This window comes from Ascaphus truei, chromosome 7 (assembly GCF_040206685.1).
Source record: "Ascaphus truei isolate aAscTru1 chromosome 7, aAscTru1.hap1, whole genome shotgun sequence".
In the NCBI taxonomy this organism is placed as follows: domain Eukaryota; kingdom Metazoa; phylum Chordata; class Amphibia; order Anura; family Ascaphidae; genus Ascaphus; species Ascaphus truei.
In genome coordinates, this window is record NC_134489.1 from 97907280 (window position 1) to 97918235 (window position 10956).

A 10956-nucleotide genomic window follows, 5' to 3' on the forward strand; every position below is an offset into this window, starting at 1 on the left:
GGCTCCTTCTCCATAATGCAGCAATCTACATTGGTAAACTTCAAAATAGCTTCATGTTTTTTGTCTTTGTGTATATCTTGAACATAAGGGTGCTCTTGATTCCTGTCTGTAGCGTGTTTATTTTTTGGCGACACAATTGAAGGGTATGTAACTCCCCCGCAATACCACTGCCGTGATCTGCGTAGGGTGATCACAAACACCAGCAGGAGCAGCTATATATATATATATCTAAATATGCACACCGTAGTATTTCCATTTGCTATATATGTATATATATAGCGATATTCTGCAGCAAGGGGACATGCTTGACCCCTCCCCTGCCAGAAGAACGAGATGCAGTAGTGGTCTCTGTGGCAGGGAAGATACTTTCGAAGCGCAGGTAATCCATGCGTTAAAATATATTTTTAAGAGACGGCTGCATTTCCTGCTGAATTATGTTTCCTTTTCATAAATACATTTGTTTGAGTGTTTTTGACTCAAATAAGTGGGATTATGGGACAGAAATAACATGCAATGTGGCCTGAATAATGTGTATACCCTCCAGTTGTACCTATTATGTATTGTACTTATTGCTGCCAGTGGCTGAAGCTGGGAGATTGATAACGTATCTGCTAATGATCAACTGGTTAGGATGGATTTAATAACATTCTAGTGTGTGTATATATAGTAAATACACATTTTATTGATACCATCATGTTATTGCGCCTCCTTCGGGGGGCGTCACCTTCCTGACAGCTCCTCTGTCCCGCACTGAGATACAGCAGCAAATACACTGTGCCTATTCTGTATAATGTTTCAGGGTCGGCTGCCAGGAGGACTCTATGATCATGGGGCGGCTCTCTATCTGCTGCCAGGAGGACTCTATGATCCTGGGGCGGCTCTCTATCTGCTGCTAGGTGGACTCTATGATCCTGGGGCGGCTCTCTATCTGCTGCTAGGTGGACTCTATGATCCTGGGGCCGCTCTCCCTCTGCAGCCAGGAGAACTCTATGATCCTGGGGCGGCTCTCTATCTGCTGCCAGGAGGACTCTATGATCCTGGGGCGGCTCTCTATTTGCTGCTAGGTGGACTCTCTATGATCCTGGGGCGACACTCCCTCTGCAGCCAGGATAACTCTATGATCCTAGGGCGGCTCTCTATCTGCTGCTAGGTGGACTCTATGATCCTGGGGCAGCTCTCCCTCTGCAGTCAGGAGAACTCTATGATCATAGGGCGGCTCTCTATCTGCTGCCAGGTGGACTCTATGATCTTGGGGTGGCTCTCTATCTGCTGGCAGGTGGACTCTATGATCCTCCTGGGGCGGCTCTATCTGCTGCTAGGTGGACTCTCTATGATCCTGGGGCGACTCTCCCTCTGCAGCTAGGATAACTCTATGATCCAGGGGTGGCTCTCCATCTGCTGCTAGCAGGACTCTATGATCTTGGGGCGGCTCTCTATCTGCTGCCAGGAGGACTCTAATCATTGGAGGACTTTCTATCCCCTACATCTAAAGACCTAATTGGTTGCTGCAGTGCAACACCTGGGGGTTGTGTTTCCTGGATTGGAGACTTGGAGAAGCAGGCTACTGCTGAGGAGGATCCAGAGAGTGGAAATTGTAAGGCTGCGCTTATAGTGCTGGTGACACGACGTCGCGTCAAAACAAATTCTATTGCCGCCGTCACGCCCTGCTTATAGTAAGCGCAGCGCGACGGCTTGTTCGCGAGCACTGGAAATCATCTCAATTAGATTTTTCCAGCGACCGTAGCCTGACGTCGCCGGCACTATAAGCGTAGCCTAAGATCCGACACCCCTCCCCCCCAATCCAGGAGCAGAGACCGGACATCATTAACGTAAGCAGACCCTGTAATTGACCATAGTCCCCCAATAATACCTACAGACCCTAATAACTATCACCCCCAACAATAATTACAGACCCCACTAGTACCCCCCAGATCCTATATTAACCATACACCCCCTAATAATAACTACAGGCTTGGTAACTATCGCCTCCAACAAAAACCCTATAATAACTAAGTAGGGGATTGGGGAATGAGAATTTTCCCAGGAGGGGGATAGGGTGGGTATGTTGGCGATAGGCTTCCAAATCCTATATACATCCCACCCAGGCTATCCCCATTGTCTTTCGTTTTTCATTCTACCATGTGAGCGGATTTCCAACACGCTTCTAATAGCGGATAAGAGCAGCAGCACATTCCTGGAACGCAAAGAGTTGTATTACATCGGAACCAAGGACAAAACTCTGCGTTAGGACACTGTGATTGCTGGGGTTATCTGATTAACCCCAACGGACCAGAAAAGATTTTGCACATTTACAGAAGGATTGGGCTGGCAATTTATGCCCTTGCAAAAGGACATTTTAAAAGACAATCTTCTGGTGCTTTGCACCTTTCTGGACATTATCCCCTGTTCCTATACCAGTAAGTGTAATTAATAAGTGTATTCTGCAGTTGTCTTGTGTTTGCCTATCAAGGGAATAAATCTCAGTTTATTTTGCTCAACTTCTTCTGCTCAATTGGGATCCACAAAATATAAATTTGTTAATAAGTGCGTCCCCTGTGACATGGAGCTACACAGGTTAACCTGCACTCGTATCATTGCAATTCGTGCAATGTAAAGCGTGAGACGTGGGGTTTCTGGATACAAACAAATCATCATTTTAATGGGAAAGCCTCAGATTTCTATCCGGGAGACTCCATACGACGCTGGAAACGTGAGACAGCCGCCAGGTGTGAAGTTGTGTTAATGGGTTTGGATCATCTGTTTCTACCGCCTGTCCTACCAGACACAGACATGTCTTCCGACTCCAGCAAGAAAAGGAAACCCACAGTAATCTGGAGGGGAAGAGAAGCCGCCATGAGGAGCAGGTAAACCACTAGCTGCCAGAGCAATGTGTAGCAGGACGCCTCCTCGGCCATGCCACTCTGGATATAGGTGCCTCCTCGTTCAGAGGCCACTCCCCCAGGGCCATAGACCACACCTCTATGGATATAGTTCACTCCTCTGCAATATGCCACACCTCCGCATAGAAACCTGCTGCAGAGACTGATGGCTGAAGTCCAGGATCTGAAGAGCAAAGTCTGGGTGAGAGAGGTGCGGAGGGAGGCAATGTGTGATGGGATGTAACACATGAACCTCCTTGTGGATGGACGGACACAGACGAGGGTACCGAGTCCCTTAAGCATGTAACATAGTAAGCGCAGGCCCGCTCGCACGATGTTGCGCGTGTTTAGTGGCTATAGGTCAAACAGTGACGCTCACAGCTAGGAGGCTTGGCCATGACATCACAACAGTAGGCCACACTGTGATTGGCTCACAGTGTCACGTGGCACGGCAGCCGCTCGAAAATCCAAATTTCTTTGTATTTCCACACAGCTGCCGTGCCAACACTGTCTGCCGTGCACGCATCGGCACTGGATAAACTGTCATAGGGAGGCAGGTATTTATCATTGCCTCGCCAGCGCTTAGTATAATACCAGCCTTTAGCGACAGTGAGGGAGAGGAGTACATTGCTATCGGTAATACAAGCACCCCGGACATCCACGGACCAAGGAGTGAAGCGCCACTGGTTACCTGATGACATCTGATAGCGGGTCGCTGGATTCAAGTACGCCTGGTCACGAGGACGCCTGCACTCACCGGGATCAGGAGAGAACAACGGCGGTCGTTCGCGTAGTGGGAGCCGGTCATCTGCTGTAGTGGTAACATGTACCTAAACATGCCATGTTTTAAAGATTGAGATTTACATATCCAATTAATCTAATCACAATATACTTACCATACTATACTATGACAGTTGTGCGCAGTCTTTTCTCTTTTTTGTTAGTCCCCGTGACGATAAGCCATCTAATTTGATCAGCAGTAGACGCTCAGTACGTGTATGAGGTTATTTAGCACACTGCTACATTGTCACAACATGTATCACTATTATACATTTATTACATTTATGTCAAATAGCTCACTATCTCACCACGGATAGTCCTACTAATAATTTGTTAATAATTAACACCTTTATGATCATAGTATCACTATAATACCTTACACAATCCAGTGTTTTTGTTGTTGTTTTTTTTAGCCGGGACAGTCCCGGAGTTACTGCGCTTGTCCTGGTATCACGACAATTATTTGAAAATGTTTCAAATGTCCCGGTTTTGGCTGCAAGGGAGGGGGCGGGGTCAGTATGAGGGGCTGAAAGGAACCTTTCCTCTGCCAAAAGAGCTGGAGGCCTTGTGACTGGATACACACATCTGCACCCTGCAGCAGACTCCCCGGGAAGCTTTGGCACGCACTGACAAAGTTATCTCCGATTTTGGTAGAACGTACGGATCCGGGAAACGAAAGAACCAACACACAGACAGTGTTTCAATCCTTCCGCCTCAGTTTATTAAGCATAGGGTTAAGATTTTTATTCAGGGAAACAGAGGGGTTTGGTTAGAGGCGTAGCACAGGTGTAACCTGGGTGTGGCTTGGGTTAGAGGCGTGATTTAGGGGCAGGACATATTAGTGACATGATTTTGGGACGTGATTCTCCCAATACAGGCACTGTCTGAATACATAGCTTATTCATTGTCTGTTATCAAAAGAAACCTTGAGTCTCTAGCAACTAAGTTATACGATTTTGCCTCTTTCAGAGAACCAGTCTATTGTATATTAACTAAAACAGCCGGAAACTGACAATACAAAAAGTATCTTAGCACATATCCTGAGCAGGGAGAAAGGACATGTATTTTGGCAGAAGCTGAATACATTAGAAATTATCTCAGCAAAAGGCCGACTACAGAATCTTAGCTGGTTATGAACAGACAAAATGGATGGCTTAACACAAGTGCAGATTCTGGCCTGACCTACTGGTCCTAACAGGGGCGGGGCCATTATCAGGGGGCGGGGCCAGTATCGGCAGGAACAGAGCTGCTGTGCTAGGGATATGAAGAGAGAAACATGCAGCTGCAGATTCAGCCACAGAGGGCGCTGCATGGCTGCTGCTCAGAGCTGGTTCATGTGGGACAGTGTGTGGGGGGCAGTCTGTGTGTGTTTGTGTGATGGTCAGTCTTTGTGAATGGTGTGTGAGTTTGTACAGGTCACTGGCTGTGTCTGTGCAGGCCTGTCTGTGAGGTCAGTGGCTGTGTGAGAGTTGTGCAGGTGTGTGTGGTGCAGGTCTGTGTTGTGTGCAAAGTTGTAGTTAATGCATGTGTGTGTGCAAAGTGTGTGGTTGTTTATTGAAGTGAAACTTCTTAGCTAACGGTGCGTCTTACAACATTCTCATAGGGTAAAATAGGTTTAGTTGTAACACAATTTAGAAACGGAAGTGAGGGACTGCGCATGTACTAAATTTGACCGGGTCACCGGAAGCACAGAACCGCTGGTTGTGACCGGGTCACCGGAAGCACAGAACCGCTGGTTGTGACCGGGTCACCGGAAGCACAGTACCGCTGGCTGTGACCGGGTCACCGGAAGCACAGTGCTGCAGCCTGTAACAGTCTCCGTGGGGCGGGGTGTGAGTTGGGAGCAGGGCCGAGGTCCTGGCCCTAGGACTCCACACACACACACTCACCTCACAGGCCCTGCAGCCGGAAGGGGACGGAGCTGCACGAGCATGGTCCGACCCAAAGGGGCACAGTACCGCTGCGTCTGCCTGCACCACCGGCCCGCAGCTGCATGCGTACGTGCAGAACCTCACCGTGCGGAGTGGCTGCTCCGGCATGCTGATCCCCGGACTAGTCCCTGCGGAGGACACAGTGTCAGGGAGATGGCGTGATGTCACCCATGCGGCATGATGTCACCCACAGAGTCTGAGCTATGTTCTATTACACACACATACACACACACCATTTCTATTTCAGAGGTAGCCAACTCCAGTCCTTAAGGGCCAGTTGAAGACTGAGCCACCTGTGCTGAAGCAGGGATATCCTGAAAACCTGACCTGTTGGGGGCCTTGAACTGAAGTTGGCCACCTCTGTTCTAGTTAATAAAATGATTTTTTTCCCGAAGGAGCAGTGACAGTGGAATCCAAAAACAGGTTTGCTTACTTCAAAGGCAGCAACATTACAAGTAAGCTACAATGTCAGCCCGGTGACAATGTATCTGTGTTCAACTTGTTAAAGATTGTGGAAAAGCTTGCTCAGTTTTATAAAGGTTAAAGCAGCAATACTACATTCCTCCGTTTTTTTTTTCTTATTTGTATATGTAAAGCGTGTGACAATGTAAAATTCTACCTAAGCCGGCAACCGTTTGGTGCTCCTTTTTTTTATAAATCTGTAAAAATCCCGATTGTGTGCCTAATGAAATGGCCGCCTTCTAACGTTGTGCTTCAGTCTGTGAAATGCTGCAGCTGATATGTAACATTATATTACTAAGTGTAACACACTATTGTTACAGCTGTCAGAGTAAGACCTGTTTGTGATACTTTGTTCCTAAGGGCAGAGCTAAAAAAGGTATGTCAGAGCCTGTATCAAAAGAGGAAGTGGATATGACTTTCTAAATGGCTGCTGCAGCAACCAAAGGATGTCAAGTACATTTAAAAAAAAAATCATTAAAAATGGCATTAGGAGTTAAAAACAAATGCAGATCGTATTATCTAATACTATAGAACTGATAATAAAAAACATAGGATTTTTTACGTTTTGTTGCATTAACACACTAGTAATGCTCAGGAACAGAAAGAGCCCCTTTAACCCTTCCCCTGCCAGAGATCAGCAGTGCAGTAACAGAAAATCTTTCGAAAACCATTTCAAAATACTTTGTACGTGTTTAGTGTCTGTCATCTGGTTTTAATCTATGAAACACGTCACTGCCAGTTCAATAGGATCTTATTAGGTATGTACCTTAAGCCTGCTGTGCTTTTTCTGAAAACTCACGTGTACATTCTTAGAAAGTGTCTTTTCCGCGAGCGGACCCGTGGCCTTCCCCCCTCCTCTCCTACCTTCACCAAACCTTTTGGTTTATTTTTAGTATAACATATATGGTTGTTATGCATGAAAGATGTTAGTACATTGATTGTTTGATGCATCTGTACTGTTACTTGAAAACAATAAAAATTACAAGTTAAAAAAAAAAGTGTATTTTCTGAACGATCCATAATTATATATATAATTTGCTACATATTCCAGAACTTCAGTTAAAGCAGGGGAGCGTAATCTTTTCCCCCTGCGCCCCCTTGCCGGCTTCCCCCCCCCCCTGCTTACCTTGATTCAGACGTCCTGATGCCGCGTTGCCATGGCGACGTGTCGACAGGAGCCGTTTGAATCAAGGTATGAAGAAGTTTACAGAGGCCTTGCAGCTCCCCCGGAATTAATTTAAATGCCTTCGGGAAGAGCGTGAGGCTTCTGTAACCGCCGCGCCCCGCTGCGAATCTCGCCCCCCCACTTTGCTCACCGCTGAGTTAAAGGATCGACTGATCCTCATGCAACTAGAGAAATCTAAACTGTTCCTCCTATACAAAGCTCTCCTTCTGTTACTAATTGAGTTATGAGTGCTGTCAGGTAAGAGTCGAGAAATTTATGTTTTTAAGAAGGCAATCCTGACTTTTTAAGAGGGATATTCTAATGAAGAGACTGATGTATGTAAAGTAATTGTGATACAATTAAAGCGAGGGAGTGTGATGAAATTAAAGCGCACACGTAATAATTTTATTTAATATTTTTTTTAAAAGCTGTATCGGTATCACAATACAGCGGACATAAGCGCTCACTTTTTGGTAGCTGCGTCTCATTAGGCTAAAAAAACAAATCAGTCTTATAGACGTCAATGCTGCAGAATAATCAAGTGCCGGTACGGGTATTCAAGTCATTGAGAGTAAACGCCGGATCAGGTCCGCTAGCCCGTACCGGCACCAAATTTATCTGCCCCAATGTAGAAATAAAAACCACACCATCAGACTTGAAGGCTCTGATTTTTTTTTAACCCTTTGGATGTCCTGTGGAGTGCTGGACGCTATCTGACCAACACAGAAAAGGTTGTGGACTCTGTGTCTGTTATCAGTGATGTCGCGATCACGTGAGCATTCTGAGGCGCCGTTAAGTACTCGCGGTATGCCGGAGGAGCTGTTGCACTCTGGTGTCGCGGCGCCTCCGGAACTCAAATGGTTAAAGAAATAATTCTAACTTCAATGGGTGAAACAGGCGGGGAACACCCACTCAGTCAGAAAAATCAGGATGCACTAGGGGTAGATGGGGTCAAAGACAAAACTATGCCAGGGAATGTCTCCAAGAGGGAGAGTGGGCAGAGAGGAAGCCCCCAAAGGAAATGCATTAGCTAATCTTAGAGTAGGCACCAGTATTAATTAGCAAAGCCTCAAGGTGTATGGGGTTAGGGTTTGCAATGCTGTAAGCAGGGGAAAGGCATACAGAGTGTAGGCCACGGAGGCTACCACTAATGAAAATTAGAACGTGGTAGTATATAGAGGTCCAAGTAGGATCCGTCAAAATAAAAATAAAAGCCCAGACCCCAAGAGGCTGAATCGCTGTTGGGAGGAAGCAGTTACAGCCTGTGGACGAGCAGAGGCATTGCGAAAGCCTGACAGTAACTGCGGTTCTATATATGTGTAGACCTCACAATCGGGATAAACAGTGGCCGGAGGTGAGGGTGAGCCCTAATCGTAAAGCTGCTACCGTGGTTTTTACCCCTGTGATTTAACCCTTACCCTCACCTTTCCCAGCCTGTCTCTCGGGCTGCAACTTCAGCCCCACACTGCACTAAGTGAGGCGTCCCCCCTGACCTAGGCCCTACCTCCAATGGAGGCTTTGCAGATTAAGGGATTTCCTCTGTCCTTCCTTCATCTCAGGCCCCCTGACCCCTGCCCCGCCCACCTGCAGAGGGATTTCCCTCTGTTCTTTCTTTCCTGCATCTCAGGCCTCGCAATGTGCCGCCAGGGGGAGGGGGTTCACGTTTTCCTCCGCAATATTATGATACGACCTTTCCTCGGTTGCTCGACTGCTAAAACTCTGACTCAGGCCCTCATTCTCTCCCGTCTTGATTACTGCAACCTCCTGCTGTCCGGCCTTCCTGCCTCTCACCTGTCTCCCCTACAATCTATCCTAAACGCTGCTGCCAGAATCACTCTACTCTTTCCTAAATCTGTCTCAGCATCTCCCCTCATGAAATCCCTCTCCTCGCTTCCGATCAAATCCCGCATCTCACACTCCATTCTTCTCCTCACTTTTAAAGCTTCACACTCTTCTGCCCCTCCTTATATCTCAGCCCTAATTTCTCACTATACACCATCCCGACTCGTGTGTTCTGCTCAAGGATATCTTCTCTCTACCCCTTTTGTATCTAAAGCCCTCTCCCGCCTTAAACCCTTCTCACTGACTGCCCCAAACCTCTGGAATGCCCTTCCCCTCAATATCTGACTAGCAACCACTCTATCCACCTTGAAGACTCATCTGCTTTAGGAAGCACATACGAGTAGCTCCGTGGCTGAACCCTTACACCTCATACATAAACTTTGGCCCCTTGCAGACACACTTACCAGAACACCCTCCTACTGTGTCCGTACGTTCTTCCTACCTACCAATTAGATTGTAAGCTCTTCGGAGCAGGGACTCCTTTTCTTAAAGGTTACTTTTGTCTTCCTGTGTGTTATTTGTATTATTTATATGATTGTCACGTGTATTACTGCTTGGAAGCGCTATGTACATTAATGGTGCTATATAAATAAAGACATACATTTAGTGTGTTATTTTCTATAGAATTCTCGAACCACACACATAGAAATACTAAAGTGTAAAATAGCACAAAGGGGAAACCCAACAGAGACGAAATTAACCATGTAATGATGATGATTGAAAAAAAAAAATAGCAAGAGCTCGATGGGGTTGGTGAAAACTTTATACCTATTCTCGACCAATACAACAATATCGATGGTTGTCCAATAACACTTTTTTCATTGATCCAGTTATTTAAACTGAGCAAGTAGTGAAGGGGTTAAAAGATTCAGAATTGAAAGACCGATAAACATTCCAAGTTTTAGGCTTACGGAAAAAGAAACTGCTTTATTTTATGATCGCTAGACCAGTATTTTAACATCTGGACCATCCTTTATACATAATTCCTAACAAGGCTATTAGGATCTCAATGCCCCGAGCTGCGCCTTATTCTTTAAATCCGTGCTTTCGTTTGTCTTAATGCTTCTGTCTATACTTGACCGAGATTTTTTTATATAGAAAATATATTTTAGATCAATATTTAAGGGAGCAATTCATGCAATATCTTGTGTGCGCTTTTTAAAAATAAATCAGTATTAGATAACTTAATTATTTTTTTTTAATTCAACTCTTACTGCCATTTGTAATGAGTTTTAATATACTGAGCATCCTCTGATTTGCATAGCAAGCTTTAGCCCACTTACCCAGCGGCAAAAGATATTTGTAGCACTTTGCTGTTTGTGATAATTTGTTGCCAATATTCACAGCAGTTTGAGCTGCAAACTGTAACAATAGATCATATTGCCTAAGTTTTATAAGAATATATTGTAGTTGCTGAGTTACACTGAAGGATTGATTGATTGAAACTGAAAGGCAGCCATTAAGCGAACCTTGGGAAGCAGGATCTTTGCTGATCGATCACAGGAGAACTAATCGCTTACCTAAGCTGCCAATTAGTTTTCAATAAAAGATAACCAAAGGCTGTATATATTTAAAAGAATAAGATTTTTCATATAGCACTTTTTAAAGACCAACTTATATACAATGCTGGATATATATTCACAAGAACTTCAAGAAAATATTCACATTGGGCAGAAAAACAAACAGTATTGTCTTGATATACTGGTGGGAAATGACATGTTGGGGGGTAGGCGGGGGGTAGGTCATTGGTCATGTTCAGCCACCGGCTTCGTATAACCTACTTTCTGCAATTTGTTATGTTTGGATTCGGACAAACGGCTTCAGCGCTGTCACCTTGTCCGTGCGCTTGTAAAGACTTGCATTTCTCTATAAAACAAAAACATACTGAGCAAAAAGG